We start from the raw sequence: 18,367 nt of genomic DNA on the forward strand, positions 1-18,367 counted from the left end.
ACAGCAAGGGGGAAGGAGAGGTTGATGGAGATCCAACAGCACGACGGCGTGGTGGTGGATGTAGCGGTTCTCCGGCAGGGCTTCGCCAAGCTTCTGCGAGAGAGAGAGAGGTGTTCCAGGGGAGGAGGGAGGCGCCCAAGGCTGTAGTTTGCTGCCCTCCCTCCCCCCCACTATTTATAGGACCCCTGGGGGGCGCCAGCCCTTGGGAGATCAGATCTCCAAGGGGGGCGGCGGCCAAGTGGGGGGGAAGGGGTGCCTTGCCCCCCAAGGCAAGGGGGAAGCTCCCCCCCTAGGGTTCCCAACCCTAGGCGCATGGGGGGAGGCCCAAGGGGGGCGCCCCAGCCCACTAAGGGCTGGTTCCCTTCCACTTTCAGCCCACGGGGCCCTCCGGGATAGGTGGCCCCACCCGGTGGACCCCCGGGACCCTTCCGGTGGTCCCGGTACAATACCGGTAACCCCCGAAACTTTCCCGGTGGCCGAAACTTGACTTCCTATATATAATTCTTGACCTCCGGACCATTTCGGAACCTCTCGTGACGTCCGGGATCTCATCCGGGACTCCGAACAACTTTCGGGTTTCCGCATACATATATCTCTACAACCCTAGCGTCACCGGACCTTAAGTGTGTAGACCCTACAGGTTCGGGAGACATGCAGACATGACCGAGACGCCTCTCCGGTCAATAACCAACAGCGGGATCTGGATACCCATGTTGGCTCCCACATGTTCCACGATGATCTCATCGGATGAACCACGGTGTCGAGGATTCAATCAATCTGTATGCAATTCCCTTTGTCAATCGGTATGTTACTTGCCCGAGATTCGATCGTCGGTATCCCAATACCTTGTTCAATCTCGTTACCGGCAAGTCTCTTTACTCGTACCGCAATGCATGATCCCGTGACTAACGCCTTAGTCACATTGAGCTCATTATGATGATGCATTACCGAGTGGGCCCAGAGATACCTCTCCGTCACACGGAGTGACAAATCCCAGTCTCGATCCGTGCCAACCCAACAGACACTTTCGGAGATACCCGTAGTGCACCTTTATAGTCACCCAGTTACGTTGTGACGTTTGGCACACCCAAAGCACTCCTACGGTATCCGGGAGTTGCACGATCTCATGGTCTAAGGAAAAGATACTTGACATTGGAAAAGCTCTAGCAAACGAAACTACACGATCTTTTATGCTATGCTTAGGATTGGGTCTTGTCCATCACATCATTCTCCTAATGATGTGATCCCATTATCAATGACATCCAATGTCCATAGTCAGGAAACCATGACTATCTGTTGATCAACGAGCTAGTCAACTAGAGGCTTACTAGGGACACTTTATGGTCTATGTATTCACACATGTATTACGATTTCCGGACAATACAATTGTAGCATGAACAATAGACAATTACCATGAACAAAGAAATATAATAATAACCATTTATTATTGCCTCTAGGGCATATTTCCAACAGCTCCTCCTTTCGTTCTCGAGTGCATTACACCAAATTGTCTAGCACACGGGAACGAAGGAGAAGCTACCCCCACGACAACAGTCGGGATTCTTCGTCCTCTCATATATGGTGGAGACTCGACAGACTTACAGTCAACCCGAAATATCGTTTAATTATCTTTCTAAAAGAGGATTTGGCTGGTCTCACCTCGATGTCGGAGGGGGCGGTGACGGGGACGACGGCGGGGATGATGGAGGGGCCGGGGGCTCCTAGATTTCCGCGAAAACAAAAACCCTATAAGTTATCAACTAATCATAGTGCTCTCCAATTTTAGCATTCAAAGTAGGATCGGAGTAGTTTTCCACTTTGAGCATTCAATAAGCAAAATCAAATCACAAAGTAAAGTAGTATTCAAATTAGGATGCATTCAATTATAAGCAAAACTACATCATCTTCATGCGTCCGTACATCGTCGAATATTATCACTAATACACCTCGAATACTATCATACATATAGCATCGCTAGTACAGCTAGAACAGTAGAGCCCGACGGGTATCGGCGCGGGCGGTGGACACCCAAAGGGACGGAACCATCACAGGATCATGGCTCCAGTGAGATCCCTGAAGAACCTGCCAGGTATTGTCGAACCTGCCCTCCAACGCAACCATGTAGCGACGGACGTGCTGGTCCTCCTCGCTGACACGGTGACGTACCACCTCTGCGGTGTCCGGAAGCCTCGGCACCGTCACTGGCCCACGCGAGCGCCCCCAAACAAGGATCGGGTCAACGACGGGCTGGTTCCTCACCAACCTACGCCCACCGGAAGGTAGCACCTCCCAAAACCAGCCCGGCGGAGCCCAGTCCCGGACATGGCCCCTCTGATCAAGCCGGCCTCCTCCGCCGAGTCGACGACGAGGATGCGGGATAGGCATCGTCGACGTCGATGCGGGAATAATTGCTTTAACTAAAAAAACAAACTAGTTCTATTAATTTCCTTGCTAAAAATAAACTACTTCTATATAGTAAAATAAACTAGTTTTGTTAAATCAACTAGTTCAACTACTAATTAAGCACTTACTATAAATAAAATAAAGTAGTTTTATTAATTAATCAACTAGTTCAACTACTAAGCACTTACTATAAATAAATAAAATAAAGTAGTTCTTACTAAAAATAAACTACTTTTATATATAGTAAAATTTAATAAAATAGTTCTATTAATTAATCAACTAGTTCAACTACTAAGCACTTACTATAAATATATAAAATAAAGTAGTTCTTACTAAAAATAAACTACTTCTATATATAGTAAAATTTAATAAAATAGTTTTATTAAATCAACTAGCTAGTTCAACTACTAAGCACTAACCTAAAATCATATAGCTACATTATATTCATACATACATAGTTCTATAAAATTGTATGAACATTATATTCATACATACATAGCCACATCCATTCATCATATAGCTACCACATACATATATATATATATATACATTATATATATGAAAAAATGCAATGAACAAAAAAATAATACAAATTATATGAAAAAAAATAAACAAAGCCGTGGCGTGGCGGCGGCTCACATCGGGCCACGGAGGGCGACGACGTGGGCGGCGGAGGGCGACGGCATGGGTGGCGAAGGGCGACGGCGACTGCGGCGGGCCGGGGGCGGAGGGCGACGGTGACGTACGGGCGACGGCTCGGGGGCGCGCGGCGGAGGCTGACGGCAACGGCGGCGGGGGGCTGAGGACGACGGCGACGGGCGATGGCGTGGGCTCGGGGGCACGGGCGACGGCGGCGGGGCAGCCTGGCGGCGTAGATCGAGCTCACGGCGTCGTCGGGCGGGGGGAAACTGGCGATGGAAATCTGAAAATTTCCTAAGTGCTGCTTATATAGCAAAGGCTTTGGTCCCGGTTCAACGCACAAACCGGAACCAATACCCACCCTTTAGTCCCGGTTGGTGGCACCAACCGGGACCAAAGGCCTCTTTTCACCAGCGCTAAGGGCGGGAAGCAGAGGGCTTTGGTCCCGGTTGGTGGCACCAACCGGGACCAAAGGGGAGCATTGGTTCCGGTTGGAGCCACCAACCGGGACTAATGTGCTGGCGCGGTGCGGTGGGAAGTTTAGTCCCACCTCGCTAGCTGAGAGAGCTCAGCGCCTGTTTATAAGCTGCGTTGCAGCTCAGGTGCTGAGCTCCTCTCTAATATGCAGGCATTACATGCCTACCTTTGTCACTGCCATGTTGGGCCTATTGGGCCTGCGGGCCTGCATCCTGGCCCATGTGCAGATGGGTTTCTAGTCGTATGCAGCCGTGTGGCCCATTAGGCGGCGTTTTTTTATTTTTTCCAGTATTTTTTTTGTTTTTTGAATTATTTATTTTCTTTTGATTTTTGCTTTATTTTTTATTCCTTTTGCTTTTAGCTCAGAATAATTATAAACTTTCTGTTACTCCATTAGTTTCCAAATTTAAATAGTTTAAATTTTATACGAAAACTCGTCTGTTACAAAGGGATTTCGTTTTTTAAAACTTATTTGAACTCCTTACTTTCAATTGAACTCTGAAAAGGTTGAAAGTTGGCATGATATCATCATTTCATCCACATAACATGTGCAAGAAAGTTGAGAGGGTTACGGCAAAAACTGGATGCACTTCGTGTACAAAACGGACAATCTCTTTCAAAGTATCAGGATTTCATCCGGAAACTCGTCTGCTACAAAGGGATTTCATTTTTTAAAACTTATTTGAACTACTGACTTTTTGTGTGTTCAAAATGCACCATTCAAAGCCACATCATCATTTTTCAATCCTTTGTGACTTCATTTGTTATTTTTCATGCATTTACTAATTATTTTGAGCTATAAGACCCTAAAATTGAAAAGCATTTCAAATGAACTCTGAAAAGGTTGAAAGTTGGCATGATATCATCATTTCATCCACATAGCATGTGCAAGAAAGTTGAGAGGGTTACGGCAAAAACTGGATGCACTTCGTGTACAAAACGGACAATCTCTTTCAAAGTATCAGGATTTCATCCGGAAACTCGTCTGTTACAAAGGGATTTCATTTTTTAAAACTTATTTGAACTACTGACTTTTTGTGTGTTCAAAATGCACCATTCAAAGCCACATCATTATTTTTCAGTCCTTTCTGACTTGATTTGTTATTTTTCATGCATTTACTAATTATTTTGAGCTATAAGACCCTAAAATTGAAAAGCATTCCAAATGAACTCTGAAAAGGTTGAAAGTTGGCATGATATCATCATTTCATCCATATAGCATGTGCAAGAAAGTTGAGAGGGTTACGGCAAAAACTGGATGCACTTCGTGTACAAAACGGACAATCTCTTTCAAAGTATCAGGATTTCATACGGAAACTCGTCTGTTACAAAGGGATTTCATTTTTTAAAACTTATTTGAACTACTGACTTTTTGTGTGTTAAAATGCACCATTCAAAGCCATATCATCATTTTTCAGTCCTTTCTGACTTCATTTGTTATTTTTCATGTATTTACTAATTATTTTGAGCTATAAGACCCTAAAATTGAAAAGCATTTCAAATGAACTCCAAAAAGGTTGAAAGTTGGCATGATATCATCATTTCATCCACATAGCATGTGCAAGAAAGTTGAGAGGGTTACGGCAAAAACTGGATGCACTTCGTGTACAAAACGGACAATCTCTTTCAAAGTATCAGGATTTCATACGGAAACTCGTCTGTTACAAAGGGATTTCATTTTTTAAAACTTATTTGAACTCCTGACTTTTTGTGTGTTCAAAATGCACGATTCAAAGCAGAGACTGATTTTGAATGGTGCATATTCAACACACAAAAAGTCTGTAAAGATCGCCAACCCCAACATAAAAAAATGAGCATAGATGCGCTTATAGAGAAAATTCAACCTAGATTCATAATAAATTTCTATTAATTTCAGAGAAACTCACTGTGAATTTAGGCCAAATTCCCTGTATAAGGGCATCTATTTTCATTTTGAGAGGGGCTCAACAAGGCAGAGAGGGACGTGTTTTTTTTTTCTCTTTTGCTTTATTTGTTTTGTTTTGTTTCTACTTACAACAAAAAACTTATTTATTTTATTTCTAATTACTTATGTATTTTACTTTAATTATTTTATTTTTATTTATTTTACTGCTGCTATTTTTACTTAATTTATTACGGTTTATTTATTGTAGTTACTATAGTTTATTTTATTTTATTTTATTAAGGTTTATTTAGTTTTATTTATTTTATAAAGGTTTATTTATTTTATAAATATAAAAAAATGAACATAGATGAGCTTATAGAGAAAATTAAACCTAAAATCACAGTAAATTTCAATTTACTGTGAATTTAGGTGAAATTCCCTGTATAAGGGCATCTATTTTCACTTTAAGAGAAGGTCAACAAGGCATAATGGGACGGGCTTATAAACTGGTGTGAGCGCCCTTCGGTTGGCGAGGTGGGACTAAACACTGGCCGCAACTAGGACCAGCCCTTTAGTCCCGGTTCATACCACAAACCGGAGCTAATGTTTGTGATCCAGGAGCGTGGCCCATTGATCCCGGTTTGTACCACCAACCGGGACCAAAGGGTCCGGACGAACCGGGACCAATGCCCCCACGAGGCCCGGCAGGCCCCTGGCCGCACGAACCGGGACCAATGCTCACATTAGTCCCGGTTCGTGACTGAACCGGAGCTAATGTGAAAACTGTCCTGTGACCTAAGCCCTGTTTTCTACTAGTGCTTCCCCCTCTTGTCGTCTCCAGAAGCGCCTGGTAACGAAGGTTGACATGCTTTGTGTATGGTGGAGGGGCAATTCTCCGGTTGCTCTGCATGGCCGTGGTGTTGGGGGTCGGTGGCGGGCACACATCTTTGTGGCTATGGGTTGCACAATGGAGGTTCAGGCAACGACATGTTTGTGATCTCCTATGGGCGAGCGACAACAGATGCAGTATGCGGGGCCTGATTTGTACCCGTTCGAGCCGGTGCATGGTATGGCCTCCGACTCGTAGGCGTGACCTTGGTGCTTAGATACAAGTGAATAAGACATGTCGTACTATGCACCACTCTAAGTGAATATTTGAAATAAAGTCGCACCTACTATTTACTCTATATATACCAGATGTGTTAGTGGTGACATATGACCCATGTATCCAAGCAAACAAATATATGTTGTTTCATTATCTGTTCATCCAAACTTCATATCTCTAAGTGAGAAAAAACTTGTTGTAGTTTCTATTCTTATGTGGTCATGCTTTAGGGATGAGCGGCACTGGGAAAAACAAGTCGATTATGTTTCTTTAGTTTGCTTTACACCGTGGTGCATTCTTTCACCACTACCTGCAGCCTCTAAGCACTATAGAAAATGGGGAGTTCTGACTACTACTCATGATTTGCCGTAAGTGTACTAGCCTATTGAGTGATTATCATCTATCTCACCCACCTAATTGTCAGAAGCTGGCACACAATAATAATAGACCGTGTGATCGAGTTTTACAAATGTCAAAACAATGGGATCCCATAAGAAAACACCATCTACGATTTATTATGAAGCAAAAAAAAAAAAACCAAACTCAACCCACTAAAACGAAAAGGTGAAGAATAGCCCATATCAAACTCACAATCAAAATGGTTAGATGGAGAAAAATGACATGGCAAGGCGCACATACCCATGGTGCTGGAATGCTACAACCATCCTTGATTGTCAACGATTGCAAGAGTTCCACGAGAATCCTGAATTTCTTGAAACTGATGCAAGTCATACTATTTTTCCCCTCTTTACACGCACTAGAGATGTGAGTGGTGACATGACCAATGTAGCCAAGGAAAGAGACAGAGACATGCACATTATTTCTTTGGCTTCACAGACATGCTTCGTATCTTTAGGTGAGAATCACAATTGTTATTCTGACGTGATCATATTCTGAGGTTATGACATTAAGAAAAGTAGTTCAACTGCAAGAGGATCACACATTGTGCAACTTGATTATGTTTCCATGATTCACTTCACTCCTTGATGGATCCTTGGACTAATCCTACAACCTCTAAGTTCCCTAAAAATGGGGGGTTGTGGTTGATCCTCATATTCTTCACTTGACGCGGACGCCTATCATTGAGTGATTGTTGTCTGTCTGCCTACAAAACCATTAGAAGCCAACATGCAATCAGTATGTGTAAGGGCCTATTTGGTATGCAAGATTGGTAGTAATATAAAAACCATAGGATTGGATGTCATTGACTCATTGTCATATTGAATCTTACAAGAATTGAAAACACCATGAATCTATAATACATCTTATTTTGTTGCTCTGCTGAGAAAACACAAGAATTCTTGTTGTTATGGAAATAACCTTCGACGTGGGGTATCTTTCATATCCTGTGTTTTGTGTTACTTCGCTCAATTTTTTAGAGTATTATTATTGCCTTGTTTGATTTTAGTGTTTCTTTTAATTGTTTTATTTGGTGTTTCCGTTGGATCTTAAGTCATAGAAAGTCCTCTAGCTATCCTCTTCCAATCATGTGGCCCAAATATTTAAATATTTTCCAACTATCATGTCATGTGGGTAGATTCCAAAAATATTTTTTTCAATTTAAAAAAAAGAGGTTTGAAATAAAAGTATTTATATTTTCGAAACAATAGTTAATTAAAAATTATTTCTGAGGTATATTATATATAAGATTACTATTCCTTAAAAAAGTAAGTTTTTAAATTATTTATTAAAGTTCCTTTTTGAAAAATCCAGAAATGGTATTTATAGGGTTAACATATTTATTTTCCTCTAAAATTTCCTTAAAAAATTTACAAACATTATTTATGCATTTTCGACACCCACATGAGTTTTAGTTTTACCCCATTGTCATGTCAAAAAATATAAACAACTAATTCACCCTCTCTTTTTTCTCTCGCGACCAAGACTTCAATTTTTTTGCTTACTCAATAAATCTGCACTGAATTAAATCATATTCCGATCATGTGCCATGGTTGCATGATAAGGAGATGACGGGCCATGATCTTCAATGCTAGAGGATGAGGAGCCAACTACTTTCCTACGTGACATCTTGTGTTTCTGAGTTGTCATCATTCCATGTATTTGTGGTTTGTGCTTTATCTATAAAGTGGGGTGAAAGTCTTTTTCGTGAACTATATATGTCCTCCAAAGCAAATAAACAAATAAAATACAAAAAGGCGCATGAGATATTAGATGTCTCTGTTCAGCGGGATAAGCTGCATCAAAATCAACTCCTGAGAGAAAACTTGTGATTTGGAATGTTGTGCTTGAATATTTGCAAATCATCACTGTCAACATCCAAGGAAAAGAACAATTCATAAATAATACACGATATCTTAAAATAAAATCCCTATTTTATTCTGATCAACTAACAGTATAGAAGTTAGCATAGCACCCTACTGTGTAGTCATATTTTCATCTACACAGTCAGATACATAAGTATGTCAATCAGCACAGATCCACCCAGGCAGAACCTAAGACTGGGCGACAAATATGAACTCGTCATTCTCATATTTTCATCTACAGAGTGAACATCTTTTTATTCAGACCCATCGCTCCCGTGTCGCTCGAGGGCGACACCAGGGCGCCCCCAACCCTAGCCGCCCGGATCCCATCTATCACCACTGCGCCGCCGCCGCCGGCAGCCGTAGCCGGCGGCGGCGACCGGACGGGCGCAACTCCTTCTTCCTCTTCCTCTCCAACATCCATGGATCTGATGAGTCAATCTTGGTGGTTCTTCATCTCGTTCTCACGGGCCTAGTGCTTGGGGCGCCGCCAGCGCTGATCTGCCGCTGCTACAAGGCTGCCCTTGCGCTGCCGCTCCAGGAGAGGCGACCGGAGCTCCGCCACCTTTTCGATCTGCCCCAACACTACCTGCCCGTCCATGTGCTCGCGCTAGGCCTCCGTTGGTGGCGTGCTGCACTTGGCTCCCACGGTGCTGCCGACAATGGGCCGGTCTTCCGCACATGAGGTGGCCGCCGGCGGCGCTACGGTCCGTGGCTTGGTGGTGGCGATCTAGATTCGATTGGCCGAATGATGGTGACTGCAAAATGCAGGGACTTTCTATGGCTCCACGACGGTGGTGATCAACAAAAGATTTTTGGGAGGTTCATCTCTTGATCCGGTATTCGCCGGTGAGATATAAATTATGGACGATGACTTGAGCAAAGGAATGGTTGTACAGTGGTGGCGATCACATTGCATGTAGCCGCTGAGATAGTGAAAAAGTGATGGCGACAACACATGAGTGATTTCGATGGTGGTGCTACTCGAGCACCTGGTCTTGAGCTTGGGGGCGAAATCCTAGGTCAACCGAGAGTGGTTATGCCTGGCAATTGCGATGTTTTTTTACGTTGTTACCTTGTTGAAGGCATTGCTCGAATATGCTCGGACTGCTTCTTCAGGGTGAAAACCTAGATTCTGACTTTATGGTTGGATCCGGTGACGGCGACACTTGAGTGTCTCTCCCTTCCTGAAGGCGTTGCTGTTGAAGAACCGCGTTGTCCATGTGATGTCATGAGATAGTTGGTGCGGATATGGTTGTTGTTGTAATTTGTGGATCGCACATCAGATCGCTTTGGGTTTTTTTTTCTCGCCTACACATAGCTTTGGTCTTATATGACTTTGCTAGTTGTGGGCGTGTTTTTTGCGTGCGTGTGCGTTGGTGTTGGCTGTGTGCATCCTAGCTATAAAGAGACCGAGTGTATGCTCATTGTTTTATGTATCTTCTTGATGCTTCATTTTGAGCCAATAAAATTCACTCGTCATTCTCATAACTACAATATAGCCAATTCACAATCGGGTAGCTATGTTCCTCTATCATTCCAACCATATGTACTATGTTTTATCTCAATCTGTGTCATCTTATACTCTACGTAATGGTTACAGCCGGCGTGACATGAAAGTTCTGAACGGATTTTAGTTGTCCAACAATTTGCTAAGAACTTATCTCTTGCAAACTGACTCAATAATATCAAGGTTAGAGCATCTCCAACAGCCGCCCAAAAAGAGCTCCGCGCGCAAAAAATTTATATTTTTGGGCGCCGAACAGCTCCAACAGATACTGCAAAATATTATGCGGCTAAAAAGTTTTGAGCACACGCTGAAAAACGCTATTGCGCGCAGCATATTTTGGGCTCCGGATTGCGCGCGCTTCATAATTTGCACTGCGTGCTTTTTTGGGCGCGCGTTTTTGGGCGTCTGCTAAAGCAGTGTTGGTCCCGACGCAATAAAAGTGCTACAGTGGCGCGCTATAATTTTTATTGGGCACGAATTTTTTGTGCGGCTATTGGAGATGCTCTTCGCGAGGTTTCAGTAGCTAGACAAGTGATGATGGTTGAGGCGGCTTCAACGACGAGCATGCGCACTCCGATGAAAACACTAGATCTCTGATCAGGCTATGTCGACACATGTCTGCGTCGTTTTCTTCTGTTGGTGGTGGCTTGAAGCTTGGCTTTGGGAATGAAAATCCTGAGATCGACCTAGGGTTGGACTCATCATCATCGATGCACTTGCGGCGATTCCTTCTTCAAGGCTTAGCGTAGGAGTTGTGTATTTCCCGTTTTGTTTCGGTTATTTACCTTAGGGTTAGTGGTTGTATGGTGGAGTTACCGTCACGAGGCATGTCGGGTTTCTTTTCCAGGTCAAATGAGTAATATATGGTTGTGTAGATCTCCCGATGTAGAGGTCAGGGGTTATCCTCCTTTTCGAAAAAAGTAAGAACATAAAGTTTGATGATGACAACTGATATATCATGTTGAGTGAATTTTCGCAGGATTGCTCCAAATCCGAGGAAAAAAATCTTCAATTTGGGATATAGTTTCTCATATGCAATTAGAATTGAAACTACACAATCAAGCCATGCTAAAGACTTTTGTTCAAGTTCGCAGTTAGTCATCCAAACTACAAAAGGGGGAGAGACAAAACCTGTCAGTGCATCCACGAGCCGGCTATAAAGATAGCTCGAACCAAAACGAGCTTGGCCATCCACGGCTGAGGCGTAATGTCCACACCATCAACACCATAGTACAAGCGTGAAGATCCATGTAAATTGACTAGCTTATAAATATGCAAAACCAGCACGATGTACAAGCGAAGCGCCCAGTGCATACAAGTTCACGCCAAATACAAAAAAAAACACAGCACATTAAAGTACCAGCGAAGCACCGCGCAAGGACCCACTAGTCATATTCTGCTCACAAAAGAAATCGCAATCACATCGCTCAAAAGACCGCACAACACAGGAAGTGCCTAGTCTCTTCCATTGCTATTGCACGTCTCAACCCAGCATCTCCAAGATAATGTAAAGTCTCCTAATACCCTTATTGCTTGCCTCAGATAGCTATCCTGCAATTACTAACATTAGCTCCCTTGGAATAGTCCACTGAATGAATTCTTACGGAAGGGAAGAATATCAAACAAATTACTCCTGACAAGTCATGGGGCTTGTTTGGTCCAAGGTCCCCATCTCCCCCTCCCTCTGTTCTTTTCTGGACACGGGCTGGAGTAGCGCCCCCATCTTTCTCTATCTCTTATCACATCTGGACACACGTTGGCGTAGTGCCCCTTGCTCCTACACTTATGGCAAGTAACTAAAGCCTTTCTCTTCATGATGATTTCCTGGACAACCTTCTTCATTCCTTTCCTCTGTTGCTGAACCACTTCTTGTGTCGTGGTGAGTAGACGACACTGGGCTGGATTGTGGTTAGTCCCTTCACACATGAAACAGGTGACTTGCGTAGTGGGACATTCTTCACCCAAGTGACTCGCTTCACAATAGGGGCATCCATCTTGGTGTTCCTTATCGGTGTGTCCTATTTCTCCACAACTTGTTAGCTAGTCGTAACAAAATTTAATCACAATAAACAATTCAGTAGACCGACCAAAATACAGTCTCAGGTTACTACTAACAAAAAATGAGATACGATGCAAAAAACAGAGCAAACAAGATCAAAGAGAATCCCTCAGAGACCCGCTTAAAATCACGCACACAGCTCAACCAAACCAGCTGCAAATGGATATTCCAGCCCACAACCAACAAAGGTTATGGGTGAAGGACACTTGCAGTGGAGAGAAGCAGCTGTTGTTTACAGTGTCATACGACACTTCCTATGGTCTGAGAATCTTCACCAGGATAATTTAAGAACGGACAAAATTAACTATATAAACTATACTAGGACCAGAAGGTATTGGTATTAAGCCTCAGAAAGCCGCAAAAATATCGTCATTCAGAATCTGACGGTAATTCCAACAAAAAGCTAATCATCATGTGCTTCAATTGCATTATAGCTCAAAATAAAATCGATGGAAACAAGACGTATCATCAGAATATAAATGCCTTCGCATTCACAGGTAAATAAGCACTGTTTCAGAAGGTGTCCTAAGATTGTTTCAGTTTCATCCCATGATACTAACGGAATAAAGAAACAAAACAATGGAAAAGCTGATCTCTAATGGATTCAGTTGCAAAGATGACATCATACGGGTGGCTCAAGCAACCCTCGGATCAAGTGTTGGATTATGCATCAATACCTCCTCACAATCCAAACAGATCTTGTAAGAAGCAAACGGAATAACAGTGAAGAAAGATACATAGTTGCTCAGTGGTGGCAATGTTTAATTGGTTCGATTCTGCTAGCGATGTCGTCAATGCTTTCAGAAGAGGGGGCTTGTTATCCTCATCGCAACTAAGTCCTCCAAAGCAAACACACACATCAAACACAAAAAGACACACGAAAGGGGAAAGAACAATGGAGGGCAGACTAACAAAATCAGGTATCAGATGGCTCAGTTCAGTGGGATAATCGGCATACAATCAACTCCTGAGAGAAAACCTGCAATTTGGTCTGTTGAGCTTGAAAATTTGCAAATCGTTACTGCCATCATCCGAGGAAAAGAAATATCCAGAAAGAATATCGAACCAAATGAGAAAGGTTCACACTAATCATCAAGGCTTCACGAAAGCACAATATCTCAAAAATAAAATTCCTGTTTTATTTTGAACAACTAACAGTACCAAAGTAAGCATAGCACCATACGACCACTATGCAGTCAAATTTTCATCTACAAATTGAGATTCACAAGTGTGTCAATCAGCACAGATCCACCGAAGCAGATCCTAAGACTGGGGCGACAAATATGAACTCATCATCCTCATAACTACAACATAGCCAATTCAAAATCAGCTAGCTATGCTCCTCAATCATTCCAACTATACCTGCTCTGTTTTATCCCAATTTGTATCATCTTGTACTCTACATAATTATTACAGCTGGTACTACATGAAAGTTCTAAAAGGATTTCAAATTGTCCAACAATTTGCAAATTGCTATCTTACAAACAGGTTCTTAGTTTATATATTTAAAGAATACCCAGAAGACATCTCACAATGACGTCAAGCAAAAGTCAACGGAAAGGAGCTCATTAAGGAAGTAGCGATTGACGATCATATTGAGCGAATTTTCGCATCAATGCTCAAAATCCAAGCAAAAACAAGAACTGCAATTTTTTTTTGAAATGGTCACCGGGGGGGGGGGGGGGGGGGGGGAAGGCTCCCCACCTGAATATATTTCAAACATAGCAGAAGAGTACAGAACTCACATGTTTTGTGAGGAGAGGAAGTCACGCCACAGCCCTGCGTGTTCCTTTAGGCTCTCGGTTTTGAGCCGAGGAGCCCATATAGTTATGTCATCAAGAATAGCTCTAATGGAATCAGCAGTGGGAAGGTCTATTCCTTGGAAGACTTTTTTGTTCCGTGCGTCCCAGATCTTCCAGAGGATGATTAGGAACATGAAGGAGCGGACTGAAGTTGGCAATGCAATTGGTAACCTCGTAGAGAAAAGGTCACTAATAGGCGTAAAGCACGGGCGAATGGAGGTAGCCTGCCAAATGCCCCGAGCAGCCGGGCATGAAAAGAACAGGTGCTCGCGATCTTCAACCTGGTGAGAACATCTTGGACAAGCTTCAGAATCGAGGATGCTTTTTTTATGCAAGTTCTTCCGGGTGTTGAGGCGGTCGAGGTAGAAGAGCCATCCGAAGATCATAACCTTTTTTGGCACTTTTGAGTCCCAGATGGCGGCAAGCATGGGATCGGAGAGATGATCCGAGAGAGCCGCATATGCACCCCGGGTTGAGAAGGCGGACCCGTTGAGCAAGCGACGAGTGTCCGGAACCTGCGAGAGAGCATAATCCTGCAACAAAGAGTTTAGAGAAGCAAGTTCTGCGATCGCAGTAGTGGTTAGCCGATTACGAAGAGCAAGTTCGATCCCTTCCTGCACAATTGTAACTACCAAGGCATTTTGATTTGTATGGTGGGAAAAAAGGGCTAGGTAGACTATAGCCAGAGGTTCTGGCTTTAGCCATCGATCTAACCAGAAGAAGGTGGAGCAACCGTCTCCAACAGTACACTGGGAAATCTCTCTCAAGCTCTGTAGGTGTTTGTAAATAGTCTTAGCAAGAAAGGAGCTGTTCTTGCCAAAGCCAATGTGAAGAGGTGAGTGGTACAAAACCCAGTCCTTCCAAGGGAGGGAGGTGGAGTGTAAAAACTTGTAAGCAAATTTCAGCAGTAAACAAAAATTTTGTGCGCGAAGGTTTTTAACACCCAAACCACCTGCATCTCTAGGAGTGCACACTTTATCCCAAGCAACCAAGCATTTAGCTCCAGAGCAGGTTTCATCGTTGGACCAGAAGAAAGTGCGTCTACGTTTATCAATTGCTTCAATAACCTGGACGGGCAGAGAAAAGCAAAGCATAAAATACGTGGGGAGACTGTCTAGGACGGCAGAGAGGAGAACTAATTTGCCACCACGCAAGAGGAGTAGGGCACACCAGCCAGCCAGATATGTGTCGCATCGGTCGATGACAGGCTGAAATGCAGAGGGCGGCAGCTTATGCTGGGAGAGGGGTAGACCTAGGTAGGTTTGAGGAAAGGAGGAGATGTTCGTTCCAAGGTCAGAGGCCATTAGAGCGGCATCCTGCGGATCCACATTAAGGGGGATGAATGTCGTTTTGGTGAAGTTGATTTGAAGGCCAGTGGCTGCGGCAAAGGCGTCTAGGATGTGTTTGAGGTGCTTGGCTGCGTTCGTGGTAGCTTTAACGATGATTAGAGTGTCGTCCGCATATTGCAGAACAGGGCACGGGAGGTGGGGACACAGGGGGTGTAGAAGAGTACCATCCTTGTGAGCGTGAATGATCATTTGTTGTAGAATGTCGGCCATAATGATGAACAGGTAAGGTGATAGGGGGTCACTTTGCCGGAGTCCGTTCTTGCATTGGATCCACTTCCCTGGGATGCCATTAAGCATAACAGCGGTCGATCCAGTGGTAAGCAGAGATCGGATCCAGTCACACCAGCGAGGTGGGAAGCCCCTAACCTGTAAGGTGTGGAGGAGGGAGGACCAACAGATTGAATCGAACGCTTTTCGAAAGTCCAGCTTGACGACGATGGCTGGAGCCTTTTTCTTGGCGCAGCAGTGAAGAATGTCAGCGGCGTAGAGGAAGTTTTCCGAGATATTGCGACCAGACAGGAAGCCAGTTTGGTCGGCGTGGACCAGAAGAGGGATATGGGCTTTAAGTCTGTTGGTAAGGAGTTTGGCAACACCTTTAATAGGGCAATTTTGGAGGGAGATGGGGCGAAAGTCATTTGGGGACCTGGCGTCATTATTCTTCGGGAGAAGAATAATGAGGGCTCGGTTGAGGCAGGAGATGTCCGAACTCAGGGCATGAAAATCAACGAAGAAGTTGCGGATTTTTCCTTTAAGAATATGCCAAAATTTCCTGTAGAACCCAGGGCCAAAACCGTCCGGGCCAGGGCTAGCATTTTTATTCATGGATAAGAAAGCCTCAGAAATCTCGTCATCTGTGAAAGGGTCATCGAGAGAGCGAAGTTGGGGAATAGGTGACGGATAAAGATCTAGGAGGGAGAAGGACCAAGTAGGTTGAAAGGCAGTGCCGAGAAGGGAGGTGTAGTAGTCAGAGAGGATTTTTGATTTAGCGTCATGAGAAAAGGACTCAGAGCCGTTCGCCTCCAGGACCGTGATCTTATTTTTGCGAAGACGGGCAGAGGCCGAGGCATGGAAGAATCGAGAGTTTTCGTCTCCTTCCAGCGCGGTTCGGACTTTCCCACGTTGGATCCAGTACAACGCCTTTTCACGAAGAGTGCGTTGTAGAACTTTGATGATAACCCGGCGAAGCGCAAGCTCGAGGGGTGATAGAAAGCGGGATTCTTCAATGATATCGAGAATAGATATAACTGTTTTGCAATTCTTTTCACGAGTGTTCAGAGGAGTAGCAGAGCGTCTCCACCTTTTAAGATCGGAACGCATCCGTTTGAGGGCGGCGGCAAGGTTCAGGGCGTGGTTGGAACGAATATGGGTCTCAGCCCAAGCTGTTTGAACGATGGTAAGGCAGGCCGGTCGAACGGCCCAACTATTTTCGAAGCGAAAAAGAGCGGGACGAGGGATGATGGTGTCTATCGTGATTAGAAGGGGAACATGATCGGAGATATAGCGGGTTAGTGAAGCGATTGTGGTGTTTGGGAAGAGGAGATCCCAGTCAACATTAATGAAAACTCGGTCTAATTTTTCGATGGTGGGCTGATCCCTCTTGCTCGACCAAGTGTAACAGCGGTCAAGGAGAGGAAGCTCGATTAGCCCATGAAGGTGGATAAAAGCGTTGAACATGTCAGCTTCAGATTGCTTGAAGTTATGCGTGTTTTTGTCCGATGGGCGCCGTAGGAGGTTGAAGTCGCCCAAGGTAAGCCAGGGGGTGGGCGAGGGGGGTACGAAGGAGGCAAGCTCAGACAGAAAATCCTGTTTGAGGGCATGGTCAGTGGGAGCGTAGATGTTTGTTACGGCGAGCTTTTGAGGGGAGGCAAGGCAGGAGATCGTAGAAGTTTGGGAGAAGTGGCCGGCGTCCGAAGTGAGGAGAGTAAACTGCGAGGATGAGAAGGCCGAGAGAATGCCTCCGGCCGAGCCCGTAGCCGGTAGGGTGTGGGTAAGATCGAGGTGCTTTGGGAGAATTTTTTTTGTAAGGAGTTAGTGATAGAGCTGAGTTTAGTTTCCTGAAGGAAACACGCATGAGGGTTAATGGCGATGAGCTCAGAGAGGACGTCCGAGCATTTTTGACTTTGGCCAAGACCACGAACATTCCAACAGCAAAAGTTAAACTTGAGGCCATTCATTAGCTAAAGGTAGGCACCAAAAGTCCAGGTTGCGAACAAATGTAACAAAAGGATCGAGAATCAGCTCGCCCATGCATCCATGGGATCGAGTGAGAAGTGCTGGAAAGGGAAAGCTAGGAATTAAAACATTGCCTAAAGGGCAGATACGGCCATAACAGGAGGGGACTAAGCGGTTTTGGCGAGGAACCGGAGTCCATGGCAGTGCAGCGTCGATCACGGCGTCGGGGAGGACACCTCATCGAGCTCCTGCTGCTCAGCACCGCAAATGAGCGCAATCTGGGCAAGGAATGCAGCATCGTGCACCGGCTCGTCCGGCGTGCTGGTGAGGCCGGACTCGTCGAGGGCCACGACGAGCTCGGCCGTGGCCTGCTGCAGGTCGAAATGGCGAGCCTTCGCGCGCATGGCCTTGGTTGTCATGTCTACGAACTGGCCCCCTTCCTTCTCGGCGAGGCGACGACTCCTACGAAGCTTGGCAGCATCGGTAGCCCTCTTGCCAACACCCTGGGTGCGGTGGACGGTGGCCTCGTGGTCGTCGGAGTTAAGCGCAGCAGAAGCCGTGCCTGAACAAGGAGTGCAAGTAAGTAAGATTGGGCGGGGGGGGGGGGGGGGGGGGGGGCGTGGGAGTGGGAATGAGCGAGTCTAGGAGGTTACCGGAGAGTTGAGAGAATTCTCCTTCGTCAAGGGCCAACGAGGAGAAAGAGTTGGACACCTCCATAGTGGG

At 44.9% G+C, this 18,367-nt stretch overlaps 9 non-coding genes across 9 annotated transcripts; all 9 read right to left on the reverse strand.

Moving 5' to 3' along the window:
* Positions 1-8,659: 8,659 nt before the first annotated feature.
* Positions 8,660-8,763, reverse strand: LOC120973061 (small nucleolar RNA Z107/R87). Its single transcript, XR_005767184.1, has one exon. It is a non-coding gene; the product is annotated as a small nucleolar RNA Z107/R87 (small nucleolar RNA).
* A 128-nt stretch (positions 8,764-8,891) lies between these two features.
* Positions 8,892-8,977, reverse strand: LOC120973098 (small nucleolar RNA U31b). The gene has a single exon (XR_005767218.1). It is a non-coding gene; the product is annotated as a small nucleolar RNA U31b (small nucleolar RNA).
* A 3,448-nt stretch (positions 8,978-12,425) lies between these two features.
* Positions 12,426-12,602, reverse strand: LOC120973029 (small nucleolar RNA Z112). The gene has a single exon (XR_005767156.1). It is a non-coding gene; the product is annotated as a small nucleolar RNA Z112 (small nucleolar RNA).
* Positions 12,603-12,660: 58 nt separating this feature from the next.
* On the reverse strand, positions 12,661-12,741 carry LOC120973066 (small nucleolar RNA snoR77Y). Its single transcript, XR_005767189.1, has one exon. It is a non-coding gene; the product is annotated as a small nucleolar RNA snoR77Y (small nucleolar RNA).
* A 41-nt stretch (positions 12,742-12,782) lies between these two features.
* On the reverse strand, positions 12,783-12,878 carry LOC120973047 (small nucleolar RNA snoR31/Z110/Z27). The gene has a single exon (XR_005767170.1). It is a non-coding gene; the product is annotated as a small nucleolar RNA snoR31/Z110/Z27 (small nucleolar RNA).
* Positions 12,879-12,919: 41 nt separating this feature from the next.
* LOC120973102 (small nucleolar RNA snoR31) lies at positions 12,920-13,012 on the reverse strand. Its single transcript, XR_005767221.1, has one exon. It is a non-coding gene; the product is annotated as a small nucleolar RNA snoR31 (small nucleolar RNA).
* A 50-nt stretch (positions 13,013-13,062) lies between these two features.
* On the reverse strand, positions 13,063-13,158 carry LOC120972935 (small nucleolar RNA R30/Z108). The gene has a single exon (XR_005767068.1). It is a non-coding gene; the product is annotated as a small nucleolar RNA R30/Z108 (small nucleolar RNA).
* Positions 13,159-13,247: 89 nt separating this feature from the next.
* LOC120973059 (small nucleolar RNA Z107/R87) lies at positions 13,248-13,350 on the reverse strand. Its single transcript, XR_005767182.1, has one exon. It is a non-coding gene; the product is annotated as a small nucleolar RNA Z107/R87 (small nucleolar RNA).
* Positions 13,351-13,538: 188 nt separating this feature from the next.
* LOC120973097 (small nucleolar RNA U31b) lies at positions 13,539-13,621 on the reverse strand. The gene has a single exon (XR_005767217.1). It is a non-coding gene; the product is annotated as a small nucleolar RNA U31b (small nucleolar RNA).
* Positions 13,622-18,367: the final 4,746 nt, after the last annotated feature.

The sequence above is a fragment of the Aegilops tauschii genome, chromosome 1 (assembly GCF_002575655.3).
Source record: "Aegilops tauschii subsp. strangulata cultivar AL8/78 chromosome 1, Aet v6.0, whole genome shotgun sequence".
NCBI lineage: Eukaryota > Viridiplantae > Streptophyta > Magnoliopsida > Poales > Poaceae > Aegilops > Aegilops tauschii.